General features: G+C 40.9%; 1 protein-coding gene across 1 annotated transcript in view; it reads right to left on the bottom strand.

Annotated features, from left to right (window-relative positions):
* The window catches only part of FAM189A1 (family with sequence similarity 189 member A1), a 241,266-nt gene that overhangs the window by 64,770 nt on the left and 163,064 nt on the right, over positions 1 to 13,432 (bottom strand). The gene's annotated exons all lie outside the window — the stretch shown is intronic.

The following is a 13,432-nucleotide window of genomic DNA, read 5'->3' on the forward strand; positions in this document are numbered from 1 at the left end:
TGCTCATGGAAAGCATAGGCCTTGAGCTCACAACCACAAATTTGGCAGAAATGGCCAAGAGAATGCTACCAACAGAGAAGTCGGTCTCAAGAGACTACCATTTAATTTGGGGCATCTCTGACCAAGAATTGCTAACATGTTAGTCTCTAGCCTTAGAGATTAATGAGAAAGCGAAAACTCCAGGTTATCATCCCTCATAATCTGTGAAATGTCTACTTTATATTTTTAATTGTGCCGCTTTAGTAACCAACGTGAGTCATTTCATTAACTCAAACCATCTGTAATCTGCTGTCATTACTGCTGCTGCTGCTGCTAAGTCGCCTCAGTCTCCGATTCTGTGCGACCCCATAGACGGCAGCCCACCAGGCTACCCCGTCTCCAGGCAAGAATACTGGAGTGGGTTGCCATTTCCTTCTCCAATGCATGAAAGTGAAAAGTGAAAGTGAAGTCGCTCAGTTGTGTCTGACTCTTCGCAGACCCCATGGACTGCAGCCTACCAGGCTCCTCCGTCCATGGGATTTTCCAGGCAAGAGTACTGGAGTGGGTTGCTAGGATCCACAGATCCTAGCAAATGTGTTCCTTTTCTATTTACTGACTTGCAAAGACGAAACTTAATTTCCCTCTTTGTCTTCTTAAAGCTACCAGAAAGTGGGTAAACTGTTCAAAGAACCAAATCGAGTTCCTCTTTAATGCAAATATACTCAAAGGAAAGCAATTCACAACACATTATTTGAATAATAACATCAAAACACAACCTTATTAAAATTTCATTAAATGTTGGTAGCATAAAATTTTGTTGTAATTTACTATGAAAATGCAATCTGATAATGGCGCTGGAAAAGCAATACTAAATGTAAAATGATATTCTGTGTTGTGATGCAAGTATGCTAAAATCTGGTAAACTATGAGTAATAACTTTCTGTTCCACACAAGATCTAACAATATATCCCCAAGCATCAATCTTAATGGCAGAAGCCTGCTAAGAAAAACGAATGTATCATCAAGGCACTCATTTTTTTCTTTCACAATGGGACAATCCATCTGCTTCAGTTTCCTTGCAAATTAAAATTTAAACTCAAGTGCAAAGAAACCTCCTACAGTTGAGAATCCTGCAAAAGGTCCCTTCAGAAAGATCAATTGTATCTCAAGTTTAAAAAAATCTACCAAAAGATGACAGAAATGGGAAATAAGAGGAAAGCCATTGTCAACTGCTGGGCTGGGGTATTTTTTAGTGTTTTGTCTTGCTCAGGTAGTCACTTCAGTTACCCAGTAATCCCACAGGTCTAGTGACCCCTGTGACTATGAAAATCAGCAGTGTCCATCACCAACATCTTTGCCCAGATAGCAGATTGTCATATTCAAAATGGGTGAAAAAAAAAAATACCAGTTTTAAGTCTTAAAACACCTCTCTACACAGTGTCTGGAAAATAGAGACGTAAATTAATAGGATTAGGGTGATGTTTTAAGCACTGCAGGGAGACGTCTCCCAGGCCACATTCCACCTCAGGCTGACACTGGAAGCTGTTGTGATGAGGATGGTGGTAATAACACTAACAGTAATAACAAATATAAACAGCAGCAGCTATTGATCACCACAAAGGTAACCTTGGATCAAACCTTGTAAGTAGTCTTGGTATTACCTCATTTAATCTCCACAACAGCCCTGCGAGGCCTATGCTTTTATGACCTTTTCACACAGATGAAGAAACTGAGGCACAGAGAAGAATGTTAACTGTAGCAAGGACCTGAAGCAAGGAAGTTGAAGCTGTGGATCTGAACGAAAGCAGGCAGCCTGCCTCCAGAGACTGCTTTCAACCATATGCTGAGCACACAGAGAACACAGATACCAGGACCTTGAAAAATAAAGGTTTGGGAGTCAGATGGATCTAGATTAGAGGGAAAGCTGCTGACACTCCCTTCCGTTTCCAAATCAACAAAATGAGACTACTAGTCCAGGCTTCAGGGGACTAAGAGTGAGAGGTTTGCCAAAACCTAGCACAGGGCCTGTGTTTCCTTCAGGGGTTTTATGTTAAACAGTCCTCCCTTGGCTTCTGGCAACTGGTGCCAGAAGCCCCTCAGATATGAAAATACTTAGATGCTCAAGGCTCTTATACAAAATGGCATAGAATCTCCATATAACCCATGCACGTCAGCAAACACCTCTAGATTATTTTAATATCTATATGATATAAATGCTAGGCAAACAGTTATAAGTACAATTTAACTGCTATATAAATAATTGCCAGCACTCAGCAAATTTAAGTTTTGATTTTTTGGCACTTTATGGATTTTTCTTTTTTCTCATATTTTCGATCTGCAATTGTTTAAATCCACAGATGCAGAACCTGTGGCTATGGTGGACCAATGGTATTTGAGGGCTGTCAAAGCTGTATGTAGAAAGAGGTTTACTGCAGTGAAGCACATGTACACAGAAATCAGGGAAGAGTCTGGAAAAAATTACCAAGGTGCTATTAATTTTCTTTTAAAAAGTGAAATTCAATGTTGATTTTCTTGACTGGGAGATAAATGAAAAATATACTTTCAGTGAATTTTAACTTCATTGTGACATCATGCCTTAGAAGTTGCGCACATTCAAGTTGTAAGTAAATTCATCAAACTCAAGTGACTATGATATTTATGACTTTTTGTTCAGCCAGTGGAGGAATAAGAACAAATGGTTAAAAAAGAAAAACATGTGCAAACACTTTATGTTAATGACCTTAGTATTTTTATTACTTGACCCCCCAAAAAATTTTTATTTGAGGCAAAAACTAAGCTAGCTGAGATTTCAAGTCCATTGAACAAAGAAATGCCTAGTATGTACTGCTCTTTAGATGCTTCTAAGTAATTGATTGCTTTATTTCATCTCCTTGGTAGCAAATGTCTGCTAAGAAGCTCTAATCATCTCTATTATCCACTAGATTCTTCTCTTCATTCAGCGGAAGTTCTTACAGAAATAGAAGAAGGTTTTAAATTTTATGACTTCAACCTAGTGCAAAAAGCAGGTAGGTAATATATATATTTCAGTGCACTGACATATGTACACCACCATGGGTAAAATAGATATCTGGCGGAAAGCTGCCGTATAGCACAGGGAGCTCAGCTCAGTGCTCTCTGATCACCTACAGGCATGAGATGGAAGGGTGGGAGGGAGGCTCATGATGGAGGGGAGATATATGTACTTATATATACTTATGACTGATTCACATTACTGTACAGCAGAAACCAACACAACTTAAAAAGAAAAGCAGGTAGAGACTTTTGGGGATGAAAAGCAATGATAAAGCATGCAGTCGTCATGTATAAACAGTTTCTCTGTTTTTTCCAATGGAAAGAAGTAGATGGAGCACAATACGTGAACACAGTAGTTGGGGTGGGTGGGTAGGCAGATGCTATGTCAGTGCATATGGCAGGAAAAGCAATCCGGATAGTTTCATGCTTTTAATGAAACCCCTTGTATGTGCTCACATGTAACTAAGATCCATCATGGTTAAATCATATAAGACTACCTAATAACACTTTGTCCCTCAGGAAAGAATATGTTAAGTGGCAACAGAGCCTTCTATGGGTGGTGAAAGGGAGTGGAGAGGTGAGCTCAATGAGGCAGCGTCCTTCAAGTGTTGTAGCCATTTGGCCCAGAAGCCTCCTCTTGGATTCTTTTCAAGAGATATGCATCCTGCAATCACCCAGGGTCTTTTACTTAGGAAAACCATCAAGGCTTATTAAGCTAAAAGGTTACAAACACATAAGGTCTTATTAGTGGCCAATAAGTTGCTGTTTATTTGCTTGCTTCTGCCCTCTTTTCTGTATCTGTCCTTCCCCATCTCTCGGAGGCCCCCTTTTCCTGCTTGCACACGGCTCAGTGACCGGTCAGGAGTCCAAGCAGTGTCCTCTCAGGGGTTCACACAGGTTCTCTTTCCTCCTAGTGAACAAGCTGATGGGTGATGTATGCCCAGCCAGGTTTGCCTTCGCTAGGGAGTCACCTGTCTCAGGTGCAAGCCAATTCAGAGGAGATCTAAGAGATGGAGGAGCAGTCCCCACGCTGCTGTCTGAATCCCGAGATCCAGAGTTCAGGGTTAGACTCCTGGGAAGAGCTAGTTACTGAAACAAGTAAAATCCCCTCCTTCTGCTGTACCTCCCTGAGAGTAGATTACCCTCACTCGAAACTGAGCAAATTCTAAACCCATTCTCTCAGGGAAAACAGGGTGCTGAAGAATGAGCCTTGTTTCATAGGAACGGAACTCGACGAGGTATCGTTACCTATGTTAACCAAAAATTCCCAGAATGGAGACCTACTGGATATAAAGAGATGTTTGTTGGAGATTTTTTGGCACCGCAGGCCTGGAGACACAGATCCAAGAAAAACTTGAATTGTGTTCCCCCAGATGACAAAATGAGGGAGGCTTTACAAAGGCAGAAAAAGACAAGGTTACATAAGTGGTCAAAAATTAGGATCAGAGATGGCAGGAAGCAAGGGTGCTTGTTAAGTTAGGACTGGTTGGGATTAGAAATGACTACATAGTTGTGGGGCAGGGCTTTAAAAATACAAGGTTGTCACTGGCAGCTCCCTGCACATATTTTGAAAACTATGCCAGGCTACCGACCCAGCCAACTCTAGAGCAGTCCACCTCTGGGTTTATCATTTAAGTCAGTAACTACTTTTGCTGTTTCAGCTTTTGTGAATTTGTTTTTATATCACTTGCGGCTAAAAGCAGCTCCAGAGCACCTCAACTGACACCTGTAGATGTAGGAGTCCCAAGGTACCAGTCCTTCCACCTGGCTCTGAGATCTGTAGCCATCCGAATGTAGGCTTGAGATGCTGCTGAAGCTCAGGTAGTGGAGCAAGATCACAGCCAAAAATTAATAAAAAATAAATGGATATATAAATTAAAAAAAAAGATCAGGCAAAGAAAACTCTTAAGATGCATAGTGATTTGAAGGCAGGAGAGAGCTGAATTCTAGAACAGATGGCTACCACGGGGCAGAACTAATGGAGGAAACAAATAGTCCATATAATGGAAACATAATGAGAACACATAAGGAGATATTATTAGAGCACAACAAACTGCTTCTAGAACAGAATAATGCTTGATTTTTTTCACTTAAAACTTCAGTAGAGGCACCATAAAAGAGAACATTCCCTGCAGAAAACCAAATTACTATTTTAGGAGGCTCAAATGAAAGACATGTCATATAATACAGAACAAAAAGTTAACGAAATGAAAATCACAAATGAAATATCAAGTTATGAAGGGTAGAAGCAGGAGGCACAATAAGTAAATAATTTACAAGTTTGGGGAAGAAAAAAATGACAAGAAGCAAACAAACAACATCAAAGAAGAAGCAATTCGGGTTTTCTGTTTGAAAGTGTTCTGAAAAGGCAGACTTTAGATACGTGCTGGCAGATTTTCTGAATTTGAAGAAGAGACAAAAATCATATAAGCATGAAACCACAAAGACAAAAACAACAAGTTCTTTCTAGAAATAATCAGCTTATCATCACATTTCTTGCTTTTAGTCTTGGAAACTAGTAGATAATAGAATCACAGTTACTGACTAGAGAAAAGATGGGACTCTTTCCTAAGAATTCTCTACCAGGCAAAGTATCATATCAGCACAAAGGAACTGATTATAGGATGTGCAGGGTGGGGAGTGTGACTTCTGAGGTGGCCGCTGTGAAAACACTCCAGCCACTCACACCAAAGAACGCAATCAAACAAGGATCCTTGGGAGGGGAAGACAGTGAAGTGAGTAACAGCAAGAGCACATTTTGTAATATTTATTTTAAAACCCTAATGGACAGTGATAATGTAAATTATAACACAGTTGTTCATAAGGATTCTCAAAACAGAAGAAGGGATATTTTGATAAGAGCCTGGGCTGAAACACTTTCAGCTCGCCCCAGGAACAAGAAGAAGAGTGGGGAGACGGATTCTCCTCCAGGTGGGGTGGGGTCCTGAGGACACTGAGAAGCCCAAGGTGGGAGCTGTGATGTCTCAGCTCCAGACCCCTCATGTTGGAGTGGGGTCTTTGGGAGCTCTGTTTCTCTCTTGTTAGAAGGCTTCCTGCTGGGTTTTTCCAGGCAGTGGCCATGAGGGAAGCCTGACAGGGGGTGAAGTGGGGCCTGTGGTCAGTATGGTCCTAGCAATACCCCCGCCCTGGCAGCAACCTCCATCAGCCCCCACTCTCTCCCAGAACCAGCTCACTGTTCTCTCCCGAAGGTGTGAACAACAGCAGGGCGCATCCCTGCAGACAGAAAAAGGGTAACGAGAGTATTACTGCTACGTTTGCCAAGACCTTTGAAAACAGATGGAAGGGGGAAATTCCTAGAAAGGCACAACCAGTCAAAACTGGTACAAAAACACAGAAGAGTTTGACTGGTTTTGGGAGCTGATGAATCTGTGATTCTAAACTTCCCCTCAAAGGAAACCCCAGATCTGGGTGTCTTCACTAGTGAATTCTATTGAACTTTAAAACAGAAATAATATGAACAATAATACTTCCAGAAAAGAAAACGGGGAACTATTCCCATGTGTTTTATGAATAAAGCATAAACTTAACATAAAAATCTGACATGGACATTTTGAAAAATCAAGATGAAAGCCCATTCTCCCTCATAAATAAATAATCAAAACCCCTGAATTAAAAAGGCACAAAATCACAAGATTCAACATGAGAACTCAAATCCAGGTAATTCAGTATACCAACAGAATAAAGGAGATCTCTCATATGGTCATCTCAAAAGACAGCAAGAAATCATAAGAGAAAAGTCAATACCTATTCATGATTTAAAAAAAGAAACTGACCAAACACAAAACTTAGTAGTCTTGAAATAGACAGAAACTTAAACAGTCACTATAAACAGTCTGCATTACACATCACACTTTATTGTGAAATATTTAAAGTGTCTCCTCTGAGGTGAGAAATAAAGAAACCTATCCATAACCATGTCTGTTCATCATTTTATTTGAGGTCACAGCCAGTGAAATAAAAGAAAAATTTTGAAGATTGGAAAGAAGCAAAATTATCTTTCCTCTCATCAAATGTTTTGATTCTATTGTTGTTCAGTTGCTCAGTTGTGTCCAACTCTTCGACCCCATGGACTGCAGCAAGCCAAGCTTCTCTGTCCTTCACTATCTCGTGGAGTTTGCTCAAACTCAAGTCCACTGAGTGATGATGCCATCCAAACATCTCATCCTGTTGCCCCTTTCTCCTCATGACCTGAATCTTTCCCAGCATCAGGGTCTTTCCCAGTGAATCAGCTCTTTGTATCAGGTAGCCAGAGTACTGGAGCTTCAGCTTCAGCATCAGTCCTTCCAATGAATATTCACGGTTGATTTCCTTTAGGATTGACTGGTTTCACCTCCCTTGTTGGCAAAGTGGTCTCTGCTTTTAATACACTGTCTAGGTTTATCCTAGGTTTTCTTCCAAGGAACAAGCATCTCTTAACTTCGTGGCTGCATTTAATACAAAATTTGTGTCCATAACATTATTATACTTAGCCACAAAAGACAAATGCATATGAAATTTGATCCAGGTTGTACATGGATATCATTTTTTTCTAAAGGATACCCTGATTCATATTCTCCAATTTCTTCAACTCAGTTACCAAGCTGAGAAAGCCATACTTTCTTAATTGTAATTTATATGCAAAACATAAAATTTCCCTCCTCTCTGTCCTCCATGCAATGAGCCTTGCCCCTACCCACCCTTTTTGCTTTGTATGTTGTTTATGGTGATTCACAATGGTTTCTGACAATGGTAGCTCATTTACCTTTTTAAAATTATTTCTAATGTTATTCATTTTAATTTCTTTTAAAATCTATTTTCATTTAGACATGTTTTCTTAATTTAGGAATGCCCAGAGTTCATCTGAAAAAACTCTGAGACTCTAAAATCAAAGACCAGTTTTAGTTGGAATCATCCCTGAGAAACATGAAGCATTTCCATGCATGAGCTGAAAAACAAATAGTAATATGTGTTCGGAACACATAATACAACTCTGAAAAACTGAAATAACTGCACATGAATACAAATTAAAAATGAGGGACAATAATAACATTAAAAATGGACTCTCTGCCTTCTTTTTAGAGGCTACCCTGGGGGCAGAGAAGGAAAGAGTCAGTGCCAAGGGCTCCTATCCCTGGAGCAGGGGGGTGGAGGGGGCAAGATGACACAGCCCCTGGGGAGGGGACCAGGAGGGTTGAGGAGACTCTTGGAGGTTCAGGGTGAAGTAGGAGCAAGAGGGCTCTAAACAGAAGCACCCCCACCCTCACTCCCGCCCCCGAGGCTGCTTAGACTGGTCTGCTCCTTCCCCAGAGAACCCAGGATCAGGCCCCCTGGGTCATGAGCTCAGTTCCAGAACCACACTGGGGATCCTCAGCAGACAACCATGTGTACCATAAGGAGCCAGTCCAGTCTTTTATAACTGTGGCATTTGGAAAGGAATGTTGTGCAACTGGCTTAAGAGAATGAATGAGATGTGAAATAAACAAACATAAAAACAGGGAACGTTCCAAGACAGAATGTTCCAGAACAGACAAGGCATTCAAACTGCTCAGATTCCAAAACCTTCCTTATTTCTTGTGGGAAACACCCCTATTTGTACCAGCTCCCTTTTCCCATTTTCTGTGAAAGGCATTGAAAAGGTTGGCAAGAAAAAAATGGGAAGTAATTATTTTTGGCAGGATAGGGTTATAAATACGCCCATTCTGAAGCTATGGTGAGAGATCTTCATTAAGTCCTCATCCATTTGAAAATGTAATATGAAGTAGTCTGCCTGTTCATGGACTTAAACTTTATCAACTTCCCGTAGAATATATTCCTACTTGTCTTCAGTGTAAGTGAACTGTGTAGGTCTGTTGAAACACTAGAAAATATATATATAATAATAATAAGGGACTTCTCTGGAGGTCCAGCAGTTAAGACTCTGCTTCCACTGCACTGGGTGAGGGTTCGATCCCTGGTTGGGGAACTAAGATGCCAAAAGTAAAATTAGGACCTGCTGCTCCCTGAGCCAGGATCACTCTACTTAAAAAAGTCTGTGAATGCGGACTTTCCATCTCAAATTCTAAGATGAAATTAAAGATGAAATGCTCATTATGAAGAATTTCATAATTATTTTTTGTGTTGGTAATCAAGTGCATTTCTTGGTCATAAAATGGCTTTCTTCAGTTTTAATAGAAATAGTTGTTTTTGTCTTTCCACTTTTCTTATTGAAGAAGAAGCCTCTAGCAATCCCTGAATGATACCAGATATCTGCAGTGTGAGAATGAAGATGACACATAATGAGCAAACGTCAAAAATGGAAAAACCCAGGGAAAACAGACCCAGGTTTACAGTTTAAACACCACACACAAAGTTAAGCAAAGATTCCAGGGCTTCAAAAGTCCTCCTTCCACAGGGATCCCCAGGGCACTGGAGTTCAACTGACACCTATGCCGCCACTGAGTCCAGGGCAATACCCGGAGCCGAACTCAGACATAAAACTTTATATACAGTTGTTAACACTTTGCCCATTTACTAAGAATTTGTCTGTCAATCTTTTACACTGTAAATTATAGTAAAGTTATAGGAAAACAGGGAAACAAAGTGCTCTGATTATCTGAGATTTTTGTTGCTGAAAATCTTAGGGACATAAGTAAAGGTTTTTCTGGCTTATCAAATAGAAAATACTGAACAGCATCTAAACTTTATTTGGTGAATCAAGACCTTTTAGTGCTCCAAGGAAGTCCCTAAAGATGAGCACTGCTTTTCTTGAATTTTGCTAAACAAAATTGCCTTTATTTAAAATTTTTATAGCAATTGTTTATTCTTTTAGAGGCAAGTACTGCAAAGAAAAAATCCTCTAAGTAGCCCATAGTCTTGCCACTAAAAAACCCTTCTAAAGTTTTAAAAGAAAAATATGAGTAGCATGGTTAGAGAACTCAAACTTCACAGAAAAATACTAAATGAAAAGGCAAGATCTCCTGTATTATCTGTATTCTAATCCCGCTCTCTAAAACTCCCATCATGAACACTGTCTTTTGACTCCTTCCACAAAACATTGACAATTATGTGTCTACACATATTCATCTATACAGATATAAATGGACAGGAAAGGGGTTTGCTGGATTCTGCCCTACACCTTGCTTCTTCTCATAATAATCTTAGTAATTATTCATACAAAAACATAGAGTTTTAACTTATCTTCCTAATAGCAGCAGCAGGACCTTTAAGCTCAGCTCTTTCATCCAGTGATTCCCCAGCAATGTGATGCCACTCTTCATATCCACTCATCCATCCTTCCACCCAACAATCCATCCATCCAGTAATCCATCCTTCCACCCATCCATCTATCCATCCATCCATCCATCCAACAATTCACCTTCCACCCATCCAAAAATCCATCTATCCAACAATCCATCAATCCATTCATCCATCCACCCAACCATCCATTCATCCATCCAGATGACAACTAGTTCGGCAATGTGATGATCACTGGGACCCAGGGAGAGTGTCAGGACTGCCAGGCAGTATGGCAGGGACTCTGTGAGCTGCTGTCACATCTGGGCCAGTGATGCTTCAGGGAAGAAATTGGTACCTGGCCTAGGGCAAGTGGTGGGGTACAGGCTGTTGTGGGAGGCCCAGGGTTCAGGGAGCATAAGCATTCAGTGCAACAGGAAACTGGAAGCGGGGTAACCAGGAAAACCTCTAGGACTACAGCAATCCTTGGTGATTGAGATGGAGACAGAACACACAGGGCTCCCCAAATCTGGGGTCTTAGGGCAGAAGCCTGCTCACTTGAATATGAAAGGAAACGTGATCCTGTATGGCTGAAAGATGGAAAATACCAAGATAGCTGAAGAAGGAGGTATCTTATTTCACTGGAAAAGCTAAATATAATAAGTGTAGAATACCATGTGACAAGGTCTCCTTTCTAATTAAATCTCTGAATTCAGCACATTTCAGAAAAGATAGATTTTTACTTCTGATCACACAGAGCGAGTTTTGAATACTTGTCTGATATTTTTTCCCAAGAGCAAGTTATATCAAAGGACCTGAGACTGACAGGGAAAAAATGGCAAATACTATTTTTTATTTTTAAGTCCATTTGCTGAGAACCCAACTGTTTAAAGCAGTAGTCTCTCTAGCTTTCTGTAACTAAATGAGAACATTAGATGTATCTCATCCCTAAAACCGCACAGGGCACCCTATCCTTTCTTTTCTACAAAAAGTACAGGATGATTACCTGATGAGACAAAATGAAAATCTGAACAGCCACCTTGTAAAAATTAATCCTATGTGGTTTTCAGCTAACATGTAAAATACTGAAAGTTGAATAAAATAATCAAATAAAATACTCAAATATTTAAATAATCTGGAGAGGGACTTCCCTGGTGGTCTAGTAGTTAAGATTCCATGTTCCAATGCAGGGGTTGTGAATTTGAACCCTGGTCAGGGAGCTATTAATAAGATCCCACATGCCTCACAGCCAAGAAATCAAACCATAAAACAGGAACAATATTGTAACAAACCCAATAAAGACTATAAAAATGGAACACATCCAAAAAAACTTAAAAATAAATAAATAATCTGAATATACCAATCATCACTCCCACTACTTTCCATCAGAAATATCACTTGGCAACCAGGGCTCTGTGACCTAGAGGGCTGGGAGGTGGGTGGGAGGTTCAAGAGGGAGGGGACATACATTTACCTATGGCTCATTCATGTTGATGTATGGCAGAAACCATCACAATATTGTAAAGTGATTATCCACCAATTAAAAATAAAATTAAAGGAAATATCACTTGGCAGTGAAAGACTGCTATTAATAAGCTGGGTGGTCTGCAGGTCAGACATTTAGACACAGATTCTTCCCACTGATTTTATAATCCAGAATTGCATGAAATATAAACACAGCAAAAAGACATTAAAGGGAGAGATGATGTTTAGGGAAAAAACAACTTGCTTGTTGCTACAGAATGAATTGTGTCCTGCCCAAATTCTTGTGTTGAAGAACAAGTAAGAACCCTTACTATGACTGCGCCTAGAGACAGGACTTTCAGGAGGTAACTGAGTTCAGACAAGTCACAGGTGGAGGCTCTAACCTTGTAGAATTGGTGGCCTTACTGCAGATGGTGATTGCAGCCATGAAATTAAAAGACACTCCTTGGAAGGAAAGTTATGACCAACCTAGATAGCATATTCAAAAGCAGAGACATTACTTTGCCAACAAAGGTCCATCTAGTCAAGGCTATGGTTTTTCCAGTAGTCATGTATGGATGTGAGAGTTGGACTGTGAAGAAAGCTGAGCGCTGAAGAACTGATGCTTTTGAACTGTGGTGTTGGAGAAGACTCTTGAGAGTCCCTTGGACTGCAAGGAGATCCAACCAGTCCATCCTAAAGGAGACCAGTCCTGAGTGTTCATTGGAAGGACTGATGCTGAGGCTGAAACTCCAGTACTCTGTCCACTTCATGCGAAGAGTTGACTCACTGGAAAAGACTCTGATGCTGGGAGGGATTGCGGGCAGGAGGAGAAGGGGACGACAGAGGATGAGACGGCTGGATGGCATCACTGACTCGATGCACATGAGTTTGAGTGAACTCCAGGAGTTGGTGATGGACAGGGAGGCCTGGCATGCTGCAATTCATGGGGTCGCAAAGAGTCGGACATGACTGAGTGACTGAACTGAACTGAACTGAACTGACAGGAGGGAAGAGCAAGAGAGCACGGCCTCCCCACATGCACCAAGGACAGGCCGTGTGGCCACTCGGCTGGAAGGCAGCTGTCTGCAAGCCAAGAATCAGGCTCTCACTGGAACTCAACAGGAACTTTGAGAAAATCCGTATCTGCTGTAAGCCCCACCCCTGCCCTCTCTGTGGTGTTCTGTTATGGTTGCCCCAGCCGCCCACAACATCCACTAAGGAGCTTTTATGTTTTCTGTTTTAGAAGAGAAACAATATATTGGGTTAAATGTCAACTAATGAGCAACAAAGTTTTCATTTCTGTCATTTTTTCTGGGGGACAAACAGCTGTATACTAAGTAAATGTCTTTCCCCAAGATTCCTGTCTCCAGATCACTTCTTTTATACACTATGACCTCAACAATTACCCTCGAACAGAAATCTGGACCTGTTTAGAGAAGACTCTCAAGAATCTTTGACTGCAAGAAAATCAAATCAGTCAATCCTAAAGGAAATCAGTCCTGAATATTCATTGGAAGAACTGATGCTGAAGCTGAAACTCCAATACTTTGGCTACCTGATACAGAGACTCGACTCACTGGAAAAGACCCTGATGCTGGGAAAGATTGAAGGCAGGAGGAGAAGGGGACGACAGAGGATGAGATGGTTGGATGACATCACCGACTCAATGGACATGAATTTGAGCAAGCTCCGGGAATTGGTGATGGACAGGCAAGCCTGGCGTGCTGTAGTCCATGGGGTC

Source organism: Bos indicus x Bos taurus, chromosome 21, assembly GCF_003369695.1.
Source record: "Bos indicus x Bos taurus breed Angus x Brahman F1 hybrid chromosome 21, Bos_hybrid_MaternalHap_v2.0, whole genome shotgun sequence".
Classification (NCBI taxonomy): Eukaryota; Metazoa; Chordata; class Mammalia; order Artiodactyla; family Bovidae; genus Bos; species Bos indicus x Bos taurus.